We start from the raw sequence: 22,817 nt of genomic DNA, 5'->3' as shown, positions 1-22,817 counted from the left end.
GATTTCCCCCCGGACGGGGATTTGAGCCCCCAAAAGCCGGACATGTCCGGGAAAATCCGGACGTATGGTAACCCTAGCACTAGAGTAGTCATAAAGAGTGAACAAAAATGTGAATATATATTCATATTAATGCAGCCTTCACCCAGCTCTCCAGTGCAAGCTTCCTCACTGCAGCTGTCCCTCTTAACAGCTGCACATTTCATCCATACAGGCTTTATGTGAACAGAGTGAGTTGACCCTAGGTTAATTAAGAGTCCTTGAGAATTTCTAGGGACTAACAGTGTGATATGCCCTTTGAAGTATACTTCCTCTTTCAGGATACTAGGTCTGCAAGCAAATCAGTTTGTGCAACAGGGTCCTGAAAGGATAGAATATTGTTGTCACTTCCTGTTTCTTGCAAACATAGACAGCTTTTCTTTCCTATCTTGCTTGTCATTGGTTCTGTTGAGCTGAGATGTCGCTGGTTCATGAACTGCGGATGGATTCTAAATAGCAACAACATTATTATGCTGTTTAGAAATCAGTAGCAATTCTATCTCTAAACCTGAATCCCAACAAGTTATATCTAGAGCTGCTTTAAAATTTTTTGACAGAACAATTTTGTCAAAAACTGCAGTTTCATCAAAATCTAAACATTTAACAGAAATGTCGATTGGGATTAAATTTAACAGGAAAAGCTGAAGTGTTTCATATAGACTTTGACATTATATTAAAATGTTAATTGTCATATAGATATTCTATATGTATCTTTGTTCTGTGTTTGTACAGTGCCTAACACAATGGGATCCTGGTTGTGATTAAGGCTTCTAGTTGTGGTAATACAAATAAAGAAAAATATATTATTTTAATATAATACAAAAAAGTAAATGAAACTTTTCAATGTTATTGAAATGAAATGTTTCGATGGTTTCAATACAAGTTTAAGATTTAGGAAAATTTGGCTTTTCATTCTGATTTGGAACAATCCCCTCCTCCCGCCCCCCTCCGCCCCTCAAAATGAGAGAATTTCCTGTGGGGATGGAAATTCCAGTTATATCGGGTATAAAGGAACTTTACAATAGAGATAGTCAAAAATGCTATATATTATCCTCCTCTGATCTCAGTGGGGGTGGGAGCAGGGCCGATGGGGGGAGGGGGGAGAAAGCCGGTACAAATTACTGGGGCCCAGTGGTCCGGAAGGGGGCCCGGGGCCCGAGTTCCCTGGCTTTCTCCCCCTCTCGTCAGCCCTGTTTAACCGGTCCACCCTTGCTGGGGGGCCCAAAAAAATTCCGGGCCTGGCTTCCCCCCACCACTCATCGGCCTTGTTTAGCCGGTCCGTCCTTGCTGGGGGGCCCGAAAAAAAATTTTCACCGGGGCCCGAACCCGCTCTTGGCGGCCCTGGGTGGGAGGGAGATAAGACGATCTCTGCAATGACAGGTAAACCAAGAGTGAATCACATCAAGTTTGATATTCAAAAGTAGAGAATATTTCTATTATGCAATCCAGGTCCCATGCAAACAATAGGCCGCCACAAACCATCTGAGCAAGCTTGTATATCAACCTATTTGATCCTTATTTCAATGCAATGACTGTTTGAGATCTGTGTGAAATGGGTTAGTGATCAGAGTCCAGGTCCTAGCAGACAAGTGTCCACAGTAGAAATAGGACCTTTTGTTGGCCCTCTCAGGAATGTGGAGAATTAAACTAGCATGGAAACTGAACTACCCTTTCTGTGCTAGAATGTGTCCCTCAAGAGCAGAGCTAAGATATATTTATGGAGCAATATGAAATAAATATATTTTAAAGATGAAGTTGCACTACTGCCAAAGCAAGTCACAGATGCTCAGGCAAAACAATCACATCATTCTTAGAGTGCATTAGGATATGTCTACACTACTAAATTAGGTTGATTTAATAGAAGTTGATTTTTTAGAAATCGATTTGATACAGTCGATTGTGTGTGTCCCCACTAAGCACATTAAGTTGGCGGTGTGCATCCACAGTACCGAGGCTAGCGTCGACTTTTGGAGCATTGCACTGTGGGTAGCTATCCCACAGTTCCCGCAGTCTCCGCCGCCCATTGGAATTCTGGGCTGAGCTCCCAATGCCCGATGGGGCAAAAACATTGTCACCAGTGGTTCTGGGTACATGTCGGCAGGCCCCCCTCCATCCCTCCCTCCGTGAAAGCAATGACAAAAAATCGTTTCATGCCTTTTTTTCCTGGGTTACCCATGCAGACGACATACCACAGCAAGCATGGAGCCTGCTCAGCTCACTGTCACCGTATTTCTCCTGGGTGCTGCTTACAGACACGGTACTGCATTGCTACACAGCAGCAGCTCCTTGCCTTTGCAAGTTAGAAAAGATGGTTAGCAGTCATACTGTACCGTCTACTGCTGTCTCCTGGTTGCTCCTGGCCAACCTCGGTGAGGTCGGTCGGGGGCACCTGGACATAAATGGGAGTGACTCCAGGTCATTCTCTTCTTTAAGTTTCATCTAATGGAGATTCAGTCCTGCCTGGAATATCATGCCAGCTGGAGGCTTTTGCCTCAGGCTGCTCTCCCAGTCGGCAGCATCGCGCGGTCGCACCTACCCCAGCCTACCCCTTGCTCCCATGGCTCATGAAGCCTGGACAGTAGTCAGGAGCAGTTCAACTATAGGCTGAGCAAGTGCCAAATGATGGTAGAATGTGCCTTTGGATGTTTCAAATCTCGCTGGCGCTGTTTGCTGACTAGGCTGTTTGCGATTAGAAGAGCACAGCAAGGCACACTGCGCATCACAGAGGCTTTGAAAACCAGTTTCATGACTGGCCAGGCTTTGGTGTGACAGTTCTGTGTGTTTCTCCTTGATGCAAACCCACCCCCCTTTGTTGATTTTAATTCCCTGTAAGCCATGTCGTCAGTCGCCCTTCCCTCCGTGACAGCAACTGCAGACAATCGTTTTGCGCCTTTTTTCCACGCAGACACCATACCACAGCAAGCATGGAGCCCGCTCAGATCACCGTGGCAGTTATGAGCACTGTAAACACCACGCACATTATCCTGCAGTATATGCAGCACCAGAACCTGCAAAAGCAGGCGAGAAGGCGACGGCAGCGTGGTGATGTGAGTGATGAGGACATGGACTTATCTCAAAGCATGGGCCCTAGCAATTTGGACATCATGGTGGTAATGGGGCAGGTTCATGCCGTGGAATGCTGATTCTGGGCCTGGGAAACAAGCACAGATTGGTGGGACCGCATAGTGTTGCAGGTCTGGGATGATTCCAAGTGGCTGCAAAACTTTCGCATGCGTAAGGGCACTTTCATGGAACTTTGTGACTTGCTTTCCCTTGCCCAGAAGCACCAGAATTCCAAGATGAGAGCAGCCCTCACAGTTCACAAGTGAGTGGCAATAGCTCTCTGGAAGCTTGCAACGCCAGACAGCTACCGGTCAGTCGGGAATCAATTTGGAGTGGGCAAATCTACTGTGGGGGCTGCTGTGATCCAAGTAGCCAACGTGATCACTGAGCTGCTGCTATCAAGGGTAGTGACTCTGGGAAATGTGCAGGTCATAGCGGATGACTTTGCTGCAATGGGATTGCCTAACTGTGGTGGGGCAATAGACGGAATGCATATCCCTATCTTGGGACCAGACCACCAAGGCAGCCAGTACATAAACCACAAGGGGTACTTTTCAATGGTGCTGCAAGCACTGGTGGATCACAAGGGACATTTCACCAACATCAACGTGAGATGGCTGGGAAAGGTACATGACGCTCGCATCTTCAGGAACTCTGGTCTGTTTGAACAGCTTGAGAAAGGGACTTACTTTCCAGACCAGAAAATAACCGTTGGGGATGTTGAAATATCTATAGTTATCCTTGGGGACCCAGCCTACCCCTGAGTGCCATAGCTCATGAAGCCATACACAGGCACCCTGGACAGTAGTAAGGAGCTGTTCAACTATAGCAGGGGTCGACAACGTTTGGCACGCGGCTCGCCAGGGTAAGCACCCTGGCAGACCGGGACAGTTTTATTTACCTGCTGACATGGCAGGTACGGCCGATTGCAGGCCCCACCAGCCACGGTTCGCCATCCCGGGCCAATGGGGGCGGCAGGAAGCGGCACGGGCGAGCGATGTGCTGGCCGCGGCTCCCGCCGCCCCCATTGGCCTGGGACAGTGAACCGCAGCCAGTGGGGGCCGCGATCAGCCGAACCTGCTGCGTCAGCAGGTAAATAAAACTGGCCCGGACTGCCAGGGTGCTTACCCTGGCGAGCCGCATGCCAAACATTGCCGACCCCTGAACTATAGGCTGCGCAAGTGCAGAAGGGTGGTAGAATGTGCATTTGGATGTTTAAAAGCGCGCTGGCACAATTTACTGACTCGGTTAGACGTCAGCGAAACCAATATTCCCATCGTTATTACTGCTTGCTGTGTGCTCCACAATATCTGTGAGAGTAAGGGGGAAATGTTTATGGTGGGGTGGAAGGTTGAGGCAAATCGCCTGGCCACTGATTACGCTCAGCCAGACACCAGGGTGGTTAGAAGAGCACAGCAGGGTGCGCTGCACATCAGAGAAGCTTTGAAAACCAGTTTCATGACTGGCCAGGCTACGGTGTGAAAGTTCTGTTTGTATCTCCTTGATGAAAACCCACCCCCTTGGTTCACTCTACTTCCCTGTAAGCCAACCGCCCTCTCCTCCCCCCTTTGATCACCCCTTGCAGAGGCAATAAAGTCATTGTTGTTTCAAATTCATGCATTCTTTATTAATTCGTCACACAAATGGGGGGATAACTGCAAAGGTAGCCCAGGAGGGGTGGGGGAGGAGGGAAGCACCGGGTGGGGTGGTGAAGGAGGGAAGGACAAGGCCACATTGCGTTTTTATCACCTTCTAATCTTCGCTAGCCTCTGGGACAGAGATGATACGGGAAGCGTTGAAACATTTGCAGCTGCGGGAGGGAAAAAAAGGGAGAGTAGTCTTTAAAAAAACACATTTTAGAGAACAATGGGTAGACTCTTTCACAGTGAACCAAGCTGTTAACATTACATAGCACGTGTGCTTTCTTTACAAGGTTGCATTTTGCCTCTTATATTGAGGGCCTGCTGGTTTGGTGTGAGAGATCACACAAGCAGGGCCGGCGGGCAACAGAATTCGGTTTGCAGGCAGCCATGGTAAGCCACAGTCTTTTGGCTTCTTTAACCTTCATAACATGTGGGAATTGTTTCAAACAGCAGCACCCTCATTTCACATACCAAGCACCCGTTGGGTTGGCCATTTAAAAAGGAGGGGCTTTAGTTTTCAGTTTAACGTGCAGCACAAACCCAACTAAACCCCTCCCCCCGACATACCCAATTCTCTGGGATGATCACTTCACCCCTCCCCACACCGCATGGCTAACAGGCTTTGGGAGTACATCCAGGAGAGCTTCACAGAGAAGTCCCTGAAGGATTTCCACTCCATCCCCATACACATTAACAGACTTTTCCAGTAGCTGCACTGGCCATGAATGCATCCCAAGTCTTCAGGGCAAATTAATCATAAACACGCTTGCTTTTAAACCATGGATTATATTTACAAACATACACTCACCAGAGGTCCCTTCTCCGCCTTTTAGGTCCAGGAGCCCAGCTTCGGTGGGTTGGGAGGGTACTAGATCCGGGGTGAAAAACAGTTCCTGGCTTTCGGAAAAAACGGTTTCTTCGCTTGCTTGCTGTGTGCTATCTTCAACCTCTTCCTCATCATCATCTTCCTTGTCTCCAAAATCTGCATCCCTGTTGTGTGAGAATCCATTGACGGAGTCCATGCACAGGGCTGGGGTAGGTGTAGGGGCACCCCGTAGAATGGCATGCAGCTTACCATAGAAGCGGCATGTCTGGGGCTCTGACCTGGAGCGGCCGTTTTCCTCTCTGGTTCTTTGGTAGGCTTGCCTGAGCACCTTAAGTTTCACGTGGCACTGCTGCAGGTCCCTGTTATAGCCTCTGTCCTTCATGCCCTTGGAGATTTTTTCAAATGTTTTGGCATTTTGTCTTTTGGAACGGAGTTCGGAGAGCACGGATTCGTCTCCCCATACAGCGATCAGATCCAGTACCTCCCGTTTGGTCCATGCTGGAGCTCTTTTGAGATTCTGGGACTCCATGTGCTGATGAGATTCTGGGACCCAGCTGTGCTGATGAGATCTGCATGGTCACCTTTAGGCTCACCACACTGGTCAAACAGGAAATGAAATTCAAAAGTTTGTGGGGTTTTTCCTGTCTACCTGGCCAGTGCATTTGAGTTGAGAGCGCTGTCCAGAGCGGTCACAATGGAGCACTCTGGGATAGCTCCCGGAGGCCAATACTGTCGAATTGCGTCCACACTAACCCTAATTCGACCCAGCAAAGTCGATTTCAGCGCTAATCCCCTCATCGGGGAGGAGTACAGAAATCGATTTTAAGAGCCCTTTAAGTCGACAAAAATGGCTTCGTTATGTGGAAGGGTGCAGGGTTAAATCGCTCTAACACTGCTAAATTCGACCTAAACTTGTAGTGTAGACCAGGGCTTAGATTTCTATGCAGTGTTAGGTAACATACCCCTGCTTACTCTTACTGAGCAATCTCTTACTGAAAGCAATGGGCAAAAATGCCTTCTTCCTTGCAATGGGTGCTATGGGTGACGTAGAATAAAAGTAAACACTTACATTGTGCATTTCATCCACAGACACCAAAGCACTTTTACAAAGGTCGGTATTTCAAATACCTTACCTCCGTTTTTACATAAAAGGAGACCAAGATAGAAGGGTTAAGTCACAATTTACACACGGTATGTTTACACTGCAGTAAAAGACCTGTGGCAGAGCTGCAGCTGGCCTAGGTCAGCTGGCTCAGGCTGTGGTACTATAAAATTGAAGCATAGACATTCTGGCTTGGGCTACAGCCTGGGGTCTGAGACGCTGTGAAGGGGGTGGGTCCAGCCCAAGCCCAAACATCTACACTGCTATTTTTAGCCCTGCCGTCTGAGTCAGCAAACCTGAGTCAGTTTTCCACAGGCTCTGAGACTAACGACTGGTCTACACAACCACTTAAGTGGATGTAACTTACGTTGTTCAGGGGTGTAAAAGACACCCCCTCCTCCCCCCCGAACAACGTAAGTTACATCGACCTAAGCGCTGTTCACACTGGTGCTATGTCGGCGGGAGATGCTCTGCTGTAATCATAATGCATCTTCACCAGACACACTACAGCAGCACAGTTGCACCGATGTAATGTAGACTTGCCCTCAGTGCCATGGGTATTTTTTATTGCAGTGTAGACATACCCACAGTGGCAGAATAGTCAGTAGAACCCCGGTCGTGTGGCTGCCAATTCCATAGCCTATTCACTTGGCCAACACTGCCGCTTAGCAATGACTACATGTGGTAACTACACTATTGAAAATGGCCCATAGAATGACATTTGACTCACATAAGACGCACTCCAAAGAACCATTCTACATAATATCAAGCAATAACACTCTGCTATGTTCTTATTAAAAGCAAAATCTTACTGAAGTGAGTGATGCCTAGATCTCATCTTTCCGCAAAGACTTTGCCAACTATTTTAAATATGTAGCAATGTAAATACTGCCTATACACTTTATTACGCAATAAAAAGTGTTTTAATGCAGCAATGAAAACTCAAATATGCTTTAAGTTATTTTAAAAACTGTTTTAAAGCTGATAGCTAGTAAGTTTTAGGCTGATGTGATTTGAAAAAGCCTGGACATCACACCATGTAAAATAAAAGTAAAATATTCTGCCTATCAGCACTCACTAAATAAATCTCACGATTTTTATGACGCTAATGAATGAGTATGAGCACATTGTGATGGCTCACTAATTCTTATTTAAGATGCAAAAATGGAACCTAGCACATCTCTTACTGTGTGAGCTTGTTTGTGCAGTGCCTTGCATAATAGGGCACTGATTGTGGCATCTGGCATTATGGTCATTCAAATAAATATTTATAATAATAGTCAACCAGGACAGAAGCCAACTCCCAGTAAGAAATTAGAAGCATCATTTATTCTCTTGTCAAGGCACCCCAGAAGTAAAAACAAAACAGATCACTGCCACCCTGTAATAAGTTTGGTTGCTCTTGTAATTACATTTAGACACTTTGTAAATATGAACCCTCGTTGCACATTTCTGAGACAGGCAATTAAGTATTATTACCCACATTATAAAGATGGGGAATCTGAAGCAAAAAGGTTAATCCATTGTCCCAGATTTGGTTGGCATGCTTCCCTCATACATCCCCTGCACAGCTGTGAGGCGAATCCAAAGTTCTAAGTCCCTGGATTCCCTAGGTGGTTTAAGCCCCCCTGGGTCTCAGCAGCCTACAGCAACGTTTCCTACCTTGGTCCTTCTTGAAAGTTTCCTGGAAAACCGACTCTCAGTCTGCTCTGTCTCCTTGGAAATGGAGCTCCTCAGCCACCATAGGCCCCCAGGACCAGTGCTGACCCCCAAGATATCCCAGTTGCTTAAAACATACCCTGGCACAGAATCTTATTGAAAGATGCAAGCCCTCTGGTTCACGGTTTAACTCTCTCTGGAGGCTTGTGGTAATTGTGAAGCAGAAAACACACTCTCACACTTTGCCCAAAGTATAACCCAATTGCCCTTTTACTTAGTCATAAAAGCACAAGACAGTACAGATCATACAGAACACAACAAATATCCAAAATGAAATAGCTCACCTTTCTCTTGGAGACCACTTGGGCTCAGGAAGGCCCCTACATGTTGGGTAATTCTCATTCCTCTTGAGCTAGAGACAAAATGGATAGAGACTCCAAAATGATCAGCTCTTCCTTTTTGATAACCTTTCAGTCTCCTCTGTCGGTTAACCTCATTGCCAGCTTTGCCAGGGGACTAGAAATCAGGGTTGCCAAGAGCACTTCTTTCCCACTACATCATTTTCCTGGTTGGGAGCCAGTCTCTTGCCTAGAGAAATTAAATTTCAGTGGTTGAGCCCTTAAGTTAAACAACCCTCTATTGTTAGACCTCTGTCCATACCCTTTTCCTTCCAACAGACTTAAAAGGACAACACAGAAGGCAACTAGCCTCACATTCAAAGTGGAGCTTGCAGTCTGACACGGATACATTTACAGGAAATGTCTAGGAAGACGCGATTAGGTTTTATCCCTTTTATTTCATTATGGCTTTTGGATTCCTCTGTGCTAACCCCAGGTGCTTTTGTTTTGCTTGTAACCTTTAAGCTGGACCTCAAGAAAACTATTCTTGGTGCTTAATTCTTGTAGTTTTTTTTTTAAATCTAGCAATAGCCTGAGTTCCCAGATGTATTTTCTTATAATTATTATTAATAAAATTTACCTTTTTTCAGAACAGAATTGGATTTTTGTGTCTTAAAAGGTTTGTGCACATGTTGTTTAATTGGCTGGTGGCAACAGCTGATTTCCTTGTTTTTCCCCCTTTCTCAGCTCTTCCCGGGGGGGTGGGGGATGGAGGGAGTGTGAAAGGGCTTGAGGTTACCCCACAGGAAGGAGTTCCCAAGTGCGCCTTCCTGGGCTCTTAAAGGGGTTCTGCACTTGGGGGGTGGCAGCATCTACCAATCCAAGGTCAGAGAAAAGTTGTAATCTTGGGAGTTTAATACAAGCCTGGAGTGGCGAGTATTAATTTTTAGAATCCTTGTGGGCCCCCACCTTCTGCACTCAAAGTGCCAGAGTGGAGAATTAGCCTTGACAAAGACTCAAAATTCATTCCTCACTGTCTGGCATCAAAGGAAAAGCCCACACAGGTACTGACCCTGTCAGCTTGTTTTCTATGAAAAGAAGCTATAAGTATGGATTCAGGGAAAGATTCTTTATCTCGATATCAGATGCAAAGCAGAGTTCCCCAGAGAATCTGGGAACCCTGAAAAGACTTTTAGGAAACTGGCAATTTATTACAGCACTGCCACCATTTGGAATTACAAACTGTGACTCACCTGCAGGGCTTTGGAGCGGAGCTCGGAGCTGGAGTACAGACCAGTAGGTTTTATGCCCGGAGCCGGAGCGGATCAATTCAAAAATTTGATTGCTCCAAATCCCTGCCTGTACATATATTGTACCTGCTTTAACCTCCCAATAACTCACACTTCCTTTTCTTAGCTAATAAACCTTTAGTTAGTTTACCATAGAATTGGCTGCCAGCGTTGTCTTTGGTGTAAGATCTAGAGTACCAATTGTTCTGAGGTAAGTGGCTGGTCCTTAGCGACTGAGAGCAACCTGGTGTGGTGTGATTTTGCGGTTTAAGTGACTTTTTAATCACAAAAATCCAGTTTGCCTAGGTGGCAAGATAGACTGGAGAGTCTAAGGAGACTGTATGCCGCTCTATGGTACAACTGTTATAGTGATCCAGGAGTTCACATTTGTTACTAGCTTGATGAAATCTAATTACAGAACACACCGCCAACTTGGGGTATCTGCCCTGTTTTCTGACAACCACGAGGGCCTACTTCGGGGCAGACCAAGAGCCACTCCAGACTATTTGACAAATGCAATACAGTTTTTTTACATCAGGTTTATGCTATAGTTACTCTTCTGCTGAGCCATTTATTAGTGAATGGGCTTGTTGACCCCAATTTCAAATGGTTTTTAAAAAAATAGTTCTGAAGAGGCTTTGGACTGTCCATTCCAGACCCCACTAGCCTCTGTTTGTTGGTTTTGGACTATATAGGTCTTTTAAATGGCTCCCTGGCTGTCCAATACATTTGCTGGAGAAATTGGCCAGGAAAGATCATCTTCCATGGGAAAGGTTATGAGTAAAGCTGCTCAAAAATGAAAAATATTTCATTTTGAAATTGTTTTGTTCCACGGGGTTCTAAATAGGCCCATTTTAATATTCTCCCTCCCCCACAAAAAATAATGATTTATTAAATTGAAACAATAACCAAAATCTTTCATTTACTGATTTTTTTTATTGGTAACTGGAAAATTTCAATGATCTTAACTATTTTTATTTTTAAAAGTTGAGAAAAATTAAGTTTCAGTACTGTCAGAAATTATTTGAAATATGTTTATTTGTCAAAAGAGGCCATTTTTTACTGGAAAGATATTTCATTTGAAAAATGCCAACCAGTTTTACTGACAAGATTTCTCTGACTTACCTTGGTCATTCCACAGTCAGGTTTAGATCGCCTTTCCACATATACAGAGTGACCCGCTCTGTGTTAGACAATGGGCTATTAAGGAATAGGACAGAAAGGGAGGGAAAAAAGAAGTCATCATTTACTCCTAAGAAGTCACAATAGCATCCATAACAGCAAAACCCAGGTGGCTTGGAGCCACAAAGGCTGTTTATTTTAATATGTAGAGCTTGTGGAGTAAGAACACCATTAGCATTTCCTACATTCACATTCTTGCCAAATAACCTTGAACCACACTTGATTATTACAATAATTAAACAAAAGTAATTCACGATGACTACTCTGCAAGACAGAGAAAATATGGTTTTCCAATATATTTCATTTGCATAACATACATCATTGAGCACTTTATTATTGTACTTACATTTAACTTATTACACAGTGTGAAAGTACTTAGAGGGTGCTCATCCATCCTTCGATCTTAAAGGGCACTACCTTAAAGCCTCTCTAATGTTCTGGAACATAACACTGGCACTGCTTGCATTCTCACTCACTTTACACAAAGTTAATATTCTCCCCTTGCTGCGTTCAGTTAGTGCACTTAGAGGTAATTGGGCTGATTTTCCACGGAGGACTCAGCATTGAGGAATCAGCATTACAGAAAGATCAAATTTAAAACATACAGTATCCCAAAACCACGTCAGTAATTGGCAGAACCAAGAACAGAACCCAGAAGTACAGACTCCGACTCCTCCAATTTAATCACTAGCTAGCCCTCCTCTTGTTAGTTAAGTAAGCTACCCCTTTTCACTTTCATGTGCCTCTGCACTTCCTGGCTTTAATGTATGCTATGAAAATGAAGCCTGTTCTCACAATATCTGCAGTGGATGAAACATTATTCTTCTAAGATAGCCCCCAGCACAAAATCTGTTACTCTGGGAGTGTGCTGGGCCCTAGACTTGCCTTTTATTCAGAAATGTAAAAGAGAGTGAGGGGCACCAATCTCATGAGAAAACTGATTCCTGGGAGATGCCTGGCCCAGTTTTGCAGATGTAAAAGGTTGGAATAGTTCAGATCAGCTTTGAATACATAGCCAAACTTTGGAGTGCTTCTCTGAACCAAACATCCAGTGGTACTGTAACACAATTGCTTCCTCCCTTAACATTATTTTGCTTTCAGGTTATATGAACTACATTCTGGAATGATCTCAGCTGAAGACAAAGCATCAAACTAAACGGTTAATGGTCACTATTCATTGAATAAAGTTCTCTGAAAACATTTGCTCAATACGCAACAGCGGTCAAAAAAGCTAACAAAGTTCAGAACCATCAGCACAGGGATAGATAAGATAGAAAATATGATGCCATTAGATAAATCCATGGTATGCACACACCTTGAATAGTGTGCAGTTCTGATCACCCCATCTCAAAAAAGATTATAATTGGAAAAAGTACATAGAGAAGGGCAACAAAAACGTTTAGGAGTATGAAACAGCTTCCATATGAGGAGAGAGTAAAATGACTGGGAATGTACATCTTAGAAAAGAGACAGTTAAGGGGGAATATTGGAGGTCAACATAATCGTGAATTATATGGAGAAAGTGAATAGGAAAGTGTAATTTACCTCTTCACATACCACAAAAATTAGGGGTTACCCAATGAAATAAATAGGCAGCAGGTTCAAACAAACATAAGGAAGTACTTCTTCATACAACACACAGTGAACCTATGCAACTCATTGCCAGAGGATGTTGTAAAGGCAAAGAGTATAAACAGGTTCAAAAAAGAATGAGAAAAGTTCATGGAGGATTGGTACATCAATGGCTGGTAGTCAAATGCTCAGGATGCAACCCCATGCTTTGAGTGTCCCTAAACCTCTGACTGTCAGAAGCTGGGCTTGGACAACAGGGGATGGATTACTCAACAACTTCTCTGTTCATTCCCGCTGAACCATCTAGCCTGACCACTGTCAGAAGACAGGATACTGGGCTCGATGGACCATTGTCTCAACCAGCATGACCATTATGTTCCTAATTAATGTACCATCACATAGGAGAACCAAACTAGATGTACACTGAGGGGGAAATAAAAAAAAGCACAAGTCTTCCATTTTTAGAACAATTAATCATTACATTTTAAGTTCTTCATGACAATACATCATAAGGGAATGCGGAATCCTCCATATTATTGAGAACAGTGGCAAGGATTACATAGGGAGGATGTCAAAGAGTGCTGTGCAAAGGATTCATTTCAATCCCAAACCATATACAACACAGCTAGTTTGGGAGGCCAAGTTATCAAGGCAGTTTTGTTCAAACCTCTTTCAAATCCCAGAATGGAGCCTAAAAACCTGAAATGATTTTTTTTTTTTTTTTTTACTGTGTCAGCAGAGGCCAGATTTGCCAGAGGTATCCACCATTTTTAAGGTTGCCTCAAATTTTTCATGGCCCAGCCTGAGACACCTGCAACCCAATTCAGAAAGATATTTAACCACATGCCTACTTTAATTGTACTACTCATGCTTAAAGTTAAGCATGGCCTTATGTACCCTGCTGAATGAGGGCCTTAAATCTGATTGTCAAAGGTGCCAAAAAGCAGGCCTTGCATACCTCTAGATAGGTCAAATTTTCAGTAGTGGCTTGTAACTTTGGAGGCCCCAATTTTTAGTTGCCTAAGGATATGCCTACATGGGAGATACAGGTGTAATTGTTAGCTCAGGCAGACGCTATCCACACTAGTATTGATCAAGCTAGCATGCTAAAAATTGCAATGTAGCCAGGGTTGCCCTGGTGGCAGGATGGGCTAGACATCCCAAGGACACACTTATTTGCTTAGAATAGGATTGTATGCAGGGCAGTTAGTTCATCTTTCCACTCATCATGATGTCACTGCTATGTTAGCACACTACGTAAATCAGAGCTAGCTCAGGTATGTCTGCCTGAGCTAGAACTTATACCTCCAGCTGTTCTGTAGATGCACCCTAAGTGACCTGCTGACAGTGATACAAGACCATAGCAAAGACTGGGAAATAATCTAGACCTCCTCAACTCCCACTCTGGTACTTTAACCCTAAGTCTACTTAAGCTTTTATTATTATTTTAACCAAATGTGAAATGTTTGGGATCAGATATTTTATTGCTTTGAAAATAGTAAGAATTAATTTCTTGTAATGACACAGACAAGAAAAAAATACATGTTATAATTAAAGAATCAATCTAGGAAGCAGTTGAACTCATTGCTTCTACAGCATAAGGCTTATATTTTCCACCACCACTCCCAACAGGCTACAAGGTCTTTATTTGTTCATCATCATGTGGGAATTTACAGGTGTTAAATTAGCCACAGTAAATTTCCTTTTGTTCCCTGAATGCCATAGAAACATATTGAGAATTTTACAGTAGAAACATATTGAGAATTACAGAGAAAAGTTAATTAAAAAATTGAATATAAGGACTAAAGAATTCAAACGAAAGATTTTCCCTAGTTCATACCAAGATCTGGTTGTATTCATAATTCCACGCATATCAGACTTTAACTTATTGTGCCTTGCTTCTTCAATTTAAAAAAAAAAAGCGCTCTTTCTCCTTCCCCTGCAACATAGCTATAAATGTAGGCATAAACAGAGCACCCAATACAGTGAATATTTTTTGGATGTGATGTTAGAGTGATAAGGTCTGTGCAAAAGATCAAATGTAGTTCCGGTTATTGGGACTGTGAGGGCAAATGCCAGATTCTCCATCCAAATCTGGCCTATAAATAATAAACAGCACTATTCTGAAGCAGAGAGTTCCAGAAGTATTCACACCCAGTTAAAAACAAATTCCTTTGTTTTCCACAAACATTTGAGTGTCATTCACAAAAGGCTATCAGAAAGTAAAATTTAAGCTTGCACCTTCACATCAAAATAGCAAGTTTGTATAAAAGGAGACTGCTTGACACAGTAGAGAGAGAGAGAGACAGTGTTCCCAAAGCCCCTTGCCAGAGCCCTGGCACCTTAGTCAGACCCCTGTCTGACTGCACCGTTTGCAGCTAGGGCTGCACATGCATACACAATTATCTTATATGAAAGTGATTAGATGATTTTTAAGATCTGTGCCTACCCAGTAAATCTCACAGTGACATCATTTTTCTAGAAATGATAACTAATAAATCCTGTGTGGCCCAGAAAGAAAAAAAGAATAAGTTATTGGTATAGTGCTGTTACACAGAGTCTTTCAAGTTCTTTTTCTTATCATGACAGCAAGGTTTCAGTTTTGGAAGAAATGCTTTGTTGTTGGTGGTGGTGGTGGTGGTGTTTTTCTGATGCAGAATCTTGGGGGATAAATGTGTCAAACAGCAAAAGAGTTTGCCTGTTACCTTCATCACTATAATTTAGATCCAATTCCTCAGGCAGGCTTGCTCCCTGGGAACTGGGCATAGGTGTTATATACCTGAACTCCATGTTATTGATTTCTCCTAAAATAGAAAGCCAACGTGTGAAGTTGTGACAGCTGCTACAGCTCAGAAGAGAACATATGAACAGCCATACTGGGTCAGACTAATGGTACATCTAGCCCAGTATCCTGTCTTCCAACAGTGACCAATGCCAGGTGCTTCAGAGGGAATGAACAGAACAGGCAGTCATCAAGTGATTCATCCCGTCACCCATTTCCAGCTTCTAGCAAACAGAGGCTAGGGATACTTCAGAGCATGGTTTAAAATCCCTGCCCATCCTGGCTAATAGCCATTGATGGATCTATCCTCCATGAACTTATCAATAGGGTTGTGTAGCGAGGCGGTGGGATACCCCACAGCCCCGCTGAGGGCCGAACATCGGCAGAGACTATTACAGGTTGCCAATATGTTTTCATACACGGGGGGGGGGGGGAGAGAAGGGATCTAAAATGTTTTCCTTTTTTCTTTTGTGCTTAAGGGGGAAAAAAACAAACAAAAACACTCCAAAAGTAAAGTCTCCAGGAGTAAACACAGTGTGTACACACAAGACACCTCTGTATCCAGCTACAGCAACAAAATGGCAGTGTTCTCAGCAGAAATTTAAAAGGTTTCATACATGCAAGCACAGCAGTTTCAAGCAGCATACATAATAGTAGAAAAAGTTCTAAAAATTCCCTAGTCCTGTTTATCTGCTACCAGTCTCTGATTGATTAAAGGCCCCCTCCTGATAAGAATAATCAATAGGGGCATGCAGCTCAAATTTTGAATGTCAAAACGAGCTGTTGACAATCAATCCACAGAGTTTTAAAAGAAATAGAAAAGAATCGTGTAAACTTTGACAAAGTAGTAAATTCAAGGAAATTGCAGGCTGCTTCTGGACATTTTAGGAGCAGAAAACAAAGCTAAACTCAGTCAGTAAATTGTTCGTTAGCAATTATATGCTCCATTCTAATCATACATGACAATAATAGTGCCTGTTTTCTGTATTGGTTGGAGTTCCTCCTGTAACTCTCAGCTCTTGAAGACCAGAATATAGTACAGCTTACAAACCTATCCACACCTAGGAGCAAATCCTACTCTGAGGGCACAAAGGATCTGACTAAGAGGTCTACGCAGGCTGGAGATAACATGAGTGTACACCCTACACATCAGAGCCCAGCTCAAGAAGAGCTTACCCCACCCCACTGGTAAGAGCTGTGCACATGAAGCCTCTTATACTGCACATCAACAAGAAGCTTTATGGGCCTTACAAAACTATGGATTTGCATATGCTTGAGTGCCATCTAGAGGCACTTTATCTGTGAATTATTTACTATGAACAAGGACATCTCTTTTATAGAGCCACCAATGTTGGAGGGGGGCAAGGTTAGCAAAAAGGCAATGGGTTCATACCTATCTAGATCCACTGACCACCTCCTTCAACAAAACACAGGTACAGACACCACAGCAGCTTGTAGAGCAGGGGTGCACAAACTACGGCCCACGGGCTGGATCCGGCCTGTAGGGGCTTTGGATCTGGCCTGCAGGACTGCCATCCCTTGTGGCACCGTGGGCCCCGCACCGCTCCCAGAAGCGGCCAGCACCACATCCCTGCGGCCCCTGTGGGAGGGCTCCGTGCTCTGCCCTCGCCTGCAGGCACTCGCCCCCCCCCCTGCAGCTCCCATTGGCTGGGAACGGGGAACTGTGGCCAATGGGAGCATCGGGGGAGGTACCCGCAGGAGAGGGCAGCGCGCGGAACCCTCTGCTCCCCCTCCCCCAGGGGCCAAAAGGACATGATGCCGGCCGCTTCCAGGAACGGCGCAGTGCAGGGCCAGGACAGGCAGGGAGCCTGTCTTAGCCCTGCTGCATGCCGCTGCCACCCCAGAGCTGCTCTAGGTAAGCGGCGCCGGGCTGGAGCCCACACCCTGAATCCCTCCCGCACCCTAACCCCCTGCCCTGAGCCCCCTCCAGCACTTCGCACCCCTCCTGTGTCCCAACCCCCTGCCCTGAGCCCTCTGCTGCACTCCTTCCTGCACCCCTGCCCTGAGCCCCCTCCCGCACTCTGCACCCCAACCCCCTTGAGCCCCCTCTTACACCCCTCACCCATCCTCTGCCCCAACCCCTTGCCCTGAGTTCCTTCCTGCACACTGCACAACCTCCCACACCCCAACCCCCTACCCCAGCCCTACATTCATGGCCCTGCATGCAATTTCCCCACCTAGATGTGGCCCTCGGGCCAAAAAGTTTGCCCACCCCTGTTGTAGAGACAGGAGCCACTACAGCTTTACGCAGCCTGAGGGTGGATTTCTTCCCCACCTCTTCCCTGCCGAACTCACTATAGAGCTGGGTTGATTGGATTGAGTTGGGGGCAGCCCTTGAAAAACATCTAGTATGTTAATGGTCCAAACCAAGAGAATTACTACAGTACAGTAACATCACAGGTGTGTGTGTGGGGGGGAATTACTGTACATTTTTACAAAGGAGTATTTGCCCCTGTATTTAGAAGTGTTTAATATACTGGTATGTGGATGCTTGCACGTAGAGAGCACTATTCAGGGTGAAATTCATGATGCTGAGGCCTATGAACTATTTAAATCCTATTTCAGGAGCTTAAGCGGCATCTAGGCCTTGTGCTGGCCTTCTGCACAGGAGAGAATTTCACCCTCATTAAATTACAATGGACCATAGAGTATATAACGCATTTAAAAGTATTCTTCAAGTACTGTTGAATGCTGTCAATGCAAATGATTTATAAACACTTCTATATAGTTTTTATAAATATACATGCGGCAATAACTGGTTCTGAAAGTATAATCCTAGTAGTAAAGGCTATTAAGCTCAGCACTTCTACCTTCCTTTGGTTACATTAGAAATGTCGTTGACTGACTTGCCCGTTAATGGATTTTGAATGGAATGTGTTTTCTGTCTCTTATTTGAGAAGATTCTATCCTACCTCAATATATTTCTCATGCCTCAGATTACCTGGAGGGTTCTCTCTCATTTGTTGGTTAACTCACGATCACATGAGGAATTATGTTAATCTTACAAGGTTTGGTCGTCCCCCCCCCCCCCCCCCCCCCGAAAAAAAAGACAGATTTGTAATATTACATTTTAAAACTCAGCTCCACACAATATAAAATATTCCTACTCACTTTGATTGCTTAATGCTGCTTCTGTGGTAGGCCTGGTGCTTTGAAGAACACCCACTGATGGTTTCTAGGACACTGTGATTTAGCACTCACTCAGGTAACCCATAACCTCACCTTTGTGCATCAGATAGGTGTAGTTAGTTCAGAAGTTCAGCAACTGAAAAGCCACTTCTAATCTCCTTCTTAACTCCTGCTGAAGGCTAGCAGCTAAGTGAAAAGGCCACAAGAGCATCCACCTGTTCTTATTGAACTACATGATCTGAAAGGAAAATAAACTTCTGTTTCTCAGCTTCCCCTCTGGCTTGGGAAGTTTGACTAGCCAAGGGCTGGTGCTCGGCTTAGAGTCAAAAAGTAAAATGAACAGCACAGAATTCACTCTAGAAAGTGAGACAGAGGAAGCTAGGAATTAAGAATGGGTGCAAATTACAAAAAGAACAGAAATATCAGAATGAGAAGAAGCAGGCAGATAGGGACCAAAGTGTAGGGTGGAAAACCAAAATACTATAACTGTCAAATCGCCGAGTAAGGAAGTAAAGACAGGAGACATTAATTCCTTGAAAATAGCTGAATAGTTCAGGAAACATATTGGGGAATATATCAAGAGCTAGAAGATTATAAAGGGTAGAGATTTGTTGGTGGAGTGTACCAGTAAAGAAAAAGCAGAAAAACTGCTTACCACTAGAATTCTACGAAAAACAAAAATAGATTATTAACCACACAAATTTATAGGGGGTAATATATAATATATTATATATGGGGCCCACTGGAAATGGCTGAGGATGAAATTAAAAAAAAAAGTAAAATTGGGACCAGGGGCTATTCATTAAGTGAATATTTAGTAGGTGAGAGGGAGAGAATAAACCATCCTCAGTTGTGCAAATAACATTTAGTGGAAGAGCCATAGCTGATAGGGTTAAACTAGGATATCAGATGTTTTGGACTAAACTATATAGGCCGCTCCCTTTTAAGATGTTTACACACATTTACCACATGTCCAAACTTGTCAAAGGAAAAACAAGATGTGGTCAATATGGAGGGGAGCATTTGTGTGGAATCTGCATAGAAAGAGCTGTGCTAAAATGTGGCAACTGTGATAAGGATAATACTTAAGCAGGATATGTGGTAACTAAACAGGCTAGAGAGAAGAACAAGAATTATCAACAAGATATTTTATACAGAAGCTGCTAAAAAAGGCATTCGAAGTGACGTGGGGAAAGAGGAGAAAACCAGTAAGGGGAAGGTACCATTGCTATAACAGTTTTACAAAGGATACGGTATGTAATAAGAGAAATAAGGGATGACGTATTTTTTGCAGAGAAAGAAATCCATAGCATTTAGGGTAGAAGTAATAAACAGCACTTCACAAACAGGAAAGAAAACAGAAAGAATGAAGATTATGATACAAGCAGTGGATAAAGTATGTGTACGTTAGTAATGTGGCAATAGAATGCAATCATGCAATTTTGAGTGAAGATAATACTGCAGTTTAACTAATACGGTGCTAAAAAAATTTGATGGCATACACAAGCCTAAGAGCACATGGATCAAGAAGTAAAGGAGACTATACTTGAAATAGAGGTCAAACCTGATTTTATCTGTGTACCGGAAATGTGGTTACTAGAAAAGCTGTCTTTTAAAGTCCAAGGATAAAGCAGAGTCAGACAAGACAGAAATACAAAGGGTGAAGTGTGGGCGGGAGGGGCTGTACATTTATAAAGGAAAATCTAAAATTATGTTGAAATGAATGTAAAGAAGCGGAGTTTGGATGTGCTGCTATTGAAATTGCAATGCATAATAAAAATACCTCTTTAAGGATCTATAATGTTTATAACCCCTGTAAAGATTTGGCAAGCTCGGAATTAAAAGAGCTAATTACAGATGTAAAAAGGGCCCGTCTATTATATGTGGAGATTTGAGTAGCCATAATGAGTTATGCGGAAATGTGAAATCTGAGAGTAATGGCAAATGTTTGGAACCATTTATTGGTAAGCATGATCTGGTAATACTAAATAATGGAACACCAACTAGGTTTAACTCAAGTGCTGGTTCCTTTTCCTGTTTGGATCTGGGAATTGCAACAAGCAATATAGCTAGTAAATGTAGTTGGGAAATTTACAAGGAAGAGGGTGTGGGAAGTGATAGTTTCCCTAAGCTCATTATGTACCAATGAAAGAGTGATGCTGAAGACACTGAGGAACTCCTCCTTGGAATTTTAAAAAGGCTGATTGTGACCTCTTCAAGAATAAGTGTGATGAGTGCTTGATCAACAAGCATGTAAGTGATATTATAGAGGAATTTAGTGAAAATGTAAGAAAGGGAATTATGGCAGCAGTCAAAGTAGTTATTCATAAGACATCTAATTTGCCCTAAAATCAGAAACCTGGTTCCATGGTGAAATAAAGAATGTGAGGCTGCAATTACACACACACCCCCCTCCAAAAAACCCCAACCCCTGCCCCCGCCCCAAAAGCTAAAATCACAATGAAAAATGAAGATTTGATGAAATATAAAAGAACTAAAGCAGTTGCACCAAGTTATTCAGAGGACTAAGAGTTGAAGATTTGGGGGTAAATAAGATACTAAGGTTTCAGAAGGTTACAAGCATGTTAGGAGAATGAATGGAACATGGAGCAATAATAATTTTTTCCCTGTTCTTATTGAGGAAGATAAAGTTAGAAGTTCGAACAAAGGAAAAGCAGAAATCCTAGCAAAAATGTCCTAGAATGCTAGTAGTAATGAGAATAGAACAGATTTTCAGGGGTGAGGGAGAGGAGGAGAAAATTTTTGGAAGAAAATTGTGAGCCTAAATGGTAGGGAAAATGAAGATAAATCACTGAATGAAACCTTCAGATGCAGGAAATGAAAAAAGCTACAGATAATTCCAAAAATCAATAGCAGGTAAAGATAGTATATGTACGATGCTGCTTAAATAGTTACCTGAAGGGAATTGAAGGATTTTATTAAAATTATATAATAGTGTATTGGGACAAGAAGTAATACCAGTGGAATGGAAGCATGCCATGATCATTCCAAGAGGGAAGCCACACAAGCTATTTATGAGAACTGATGCCTAGAAACCAGTTTATCCACACAAGATGGGAGGGAAAAGTTATGGAAAGAATGGTTGTGATGGGTTGGACCGCCCCAGTCCAGTATGCCACTGTACTGGGATTTCACTGAGCCTCTCCTGCTCCACCAGCCTGGGTTCCCTCTCCCTGCTTTGCTCAATTAGGCTCTCCGGCCTCTTGCGGCACACACACACACAGGTAGGTCCACACCCTGCTGCAGACACATACTGAAATCAGCTCTGTGTGAGAGTGCTCCCCCAGCACTCACGTGCCCACCCATTTTAGGAGATAAACCCAAAATATTACTGTCTTGCACTGTATAGAAAAATCTGCACAGCGCAAGCTTATAAAAATCTACCCTCTTCCTCAATGTGAAGAGAGATATGCACAACTTCTTGCCCTCCCTCCCCAGTTAGAAATTACATAAACTGGGTTTCATAAACAAAATACGATTATTAACTACAAAAGGTAGATTTTAAGTGGTTAAAGGGATAGCAAACAGAACAAAGCAGATTACCTTAGTAAATAAACACAAGCCACAAACTGATCTTAACACACTAATAGGTAGGATGTAAATTACCAATTTCTCACCCTAAGTGATAATCAGGCTGGCAGATTCTTAAGGCACCAGTTTCCTTGGCTTTCCCAGGTTTTCATACACAGGCTAAAGATCTTAGCCTGGGACCATCACTTCTCACAGTTCAGTCTTTGTTCCTCAGGTGTTTTCAGGTGTGTTGTTGTAGGGGGAGTTAAGGACCTTTCATGTTGTCAATATCTTCCCCCAATTTGCTGGAAAGCTTTTTTGCTGTGACCTGGGTCAAACAATTCCCATTGTGTAGTGCCATCTCCGAGAGGTTTCTATTGCACACAGTTTCTAGGGTAATCCTTATGCTTGTGTGTATTTCTTCAATAAGCCACTAACATTTTTGGCCACATCCAATGTAGAATGTTCTGTTAAATAAAAGATGTTTTGAGTAATATAGGTTAGAATAGGGAAAATCTTATCAATATCTATAGTATTGCCAATGGCACCCCAGAGGGGAATGTCATCAGCCCTGCCTTGTTTAACATTGTGATAAATGATTGCCCAAAAAAATGTAAGGGCAGGAGCAGGTGTTACCTGATTTG

At 43.4% G+C, this 22,817-nt stretch overlaps 1 long non-coding RNA gene across 1 annotated transcript in view; it reads right to left on the bottom strand.

The window, feature by feature from the left end:
• LOC117871050 overlaps positions 1–18,726 on the bottom strand; it is a 53,291-nt gene extending 34,565 nt beyond the window's left edge. Inside the window, exons 1-3 of the long non-coding RNA XR_004644136.1 lie at positions 18,625–18,726; positions 11,082–11,156; positions 8,674–8,917 (exon numbers count right to left, since the gene is read on the bottom strand). This is a non-coding gene — a long non-coding RNA (uncharacterized LOC117871050). The remainder of the gene's footprint in view (positions 1–8,673; positions 8,918–11,081; positions 11,157–18,624) is intronic.
• Positions 18,727–22,817: the final 4,091 nt, after the last annotated feature.

This window comes from Trachemys scripta, chromosome 1, assembly GCF_013100865.1.
Source record: "Trachemys scripta elegans isolate TJP31775 chromosome 1, CAS_Tse_1.0, whole genome shotgun sequence".
Classification (NCBI taxonomy): domain Eukaryota; kingdom Metazoa; phylum Chordata; order Testudines; family Emydidae; genus Trachemys; species Trachemys scripta.
Note: the sequence above shows the minus strand (reverse complement) of the source record. Positions and strands in the feature narration are given on the sequence as shown.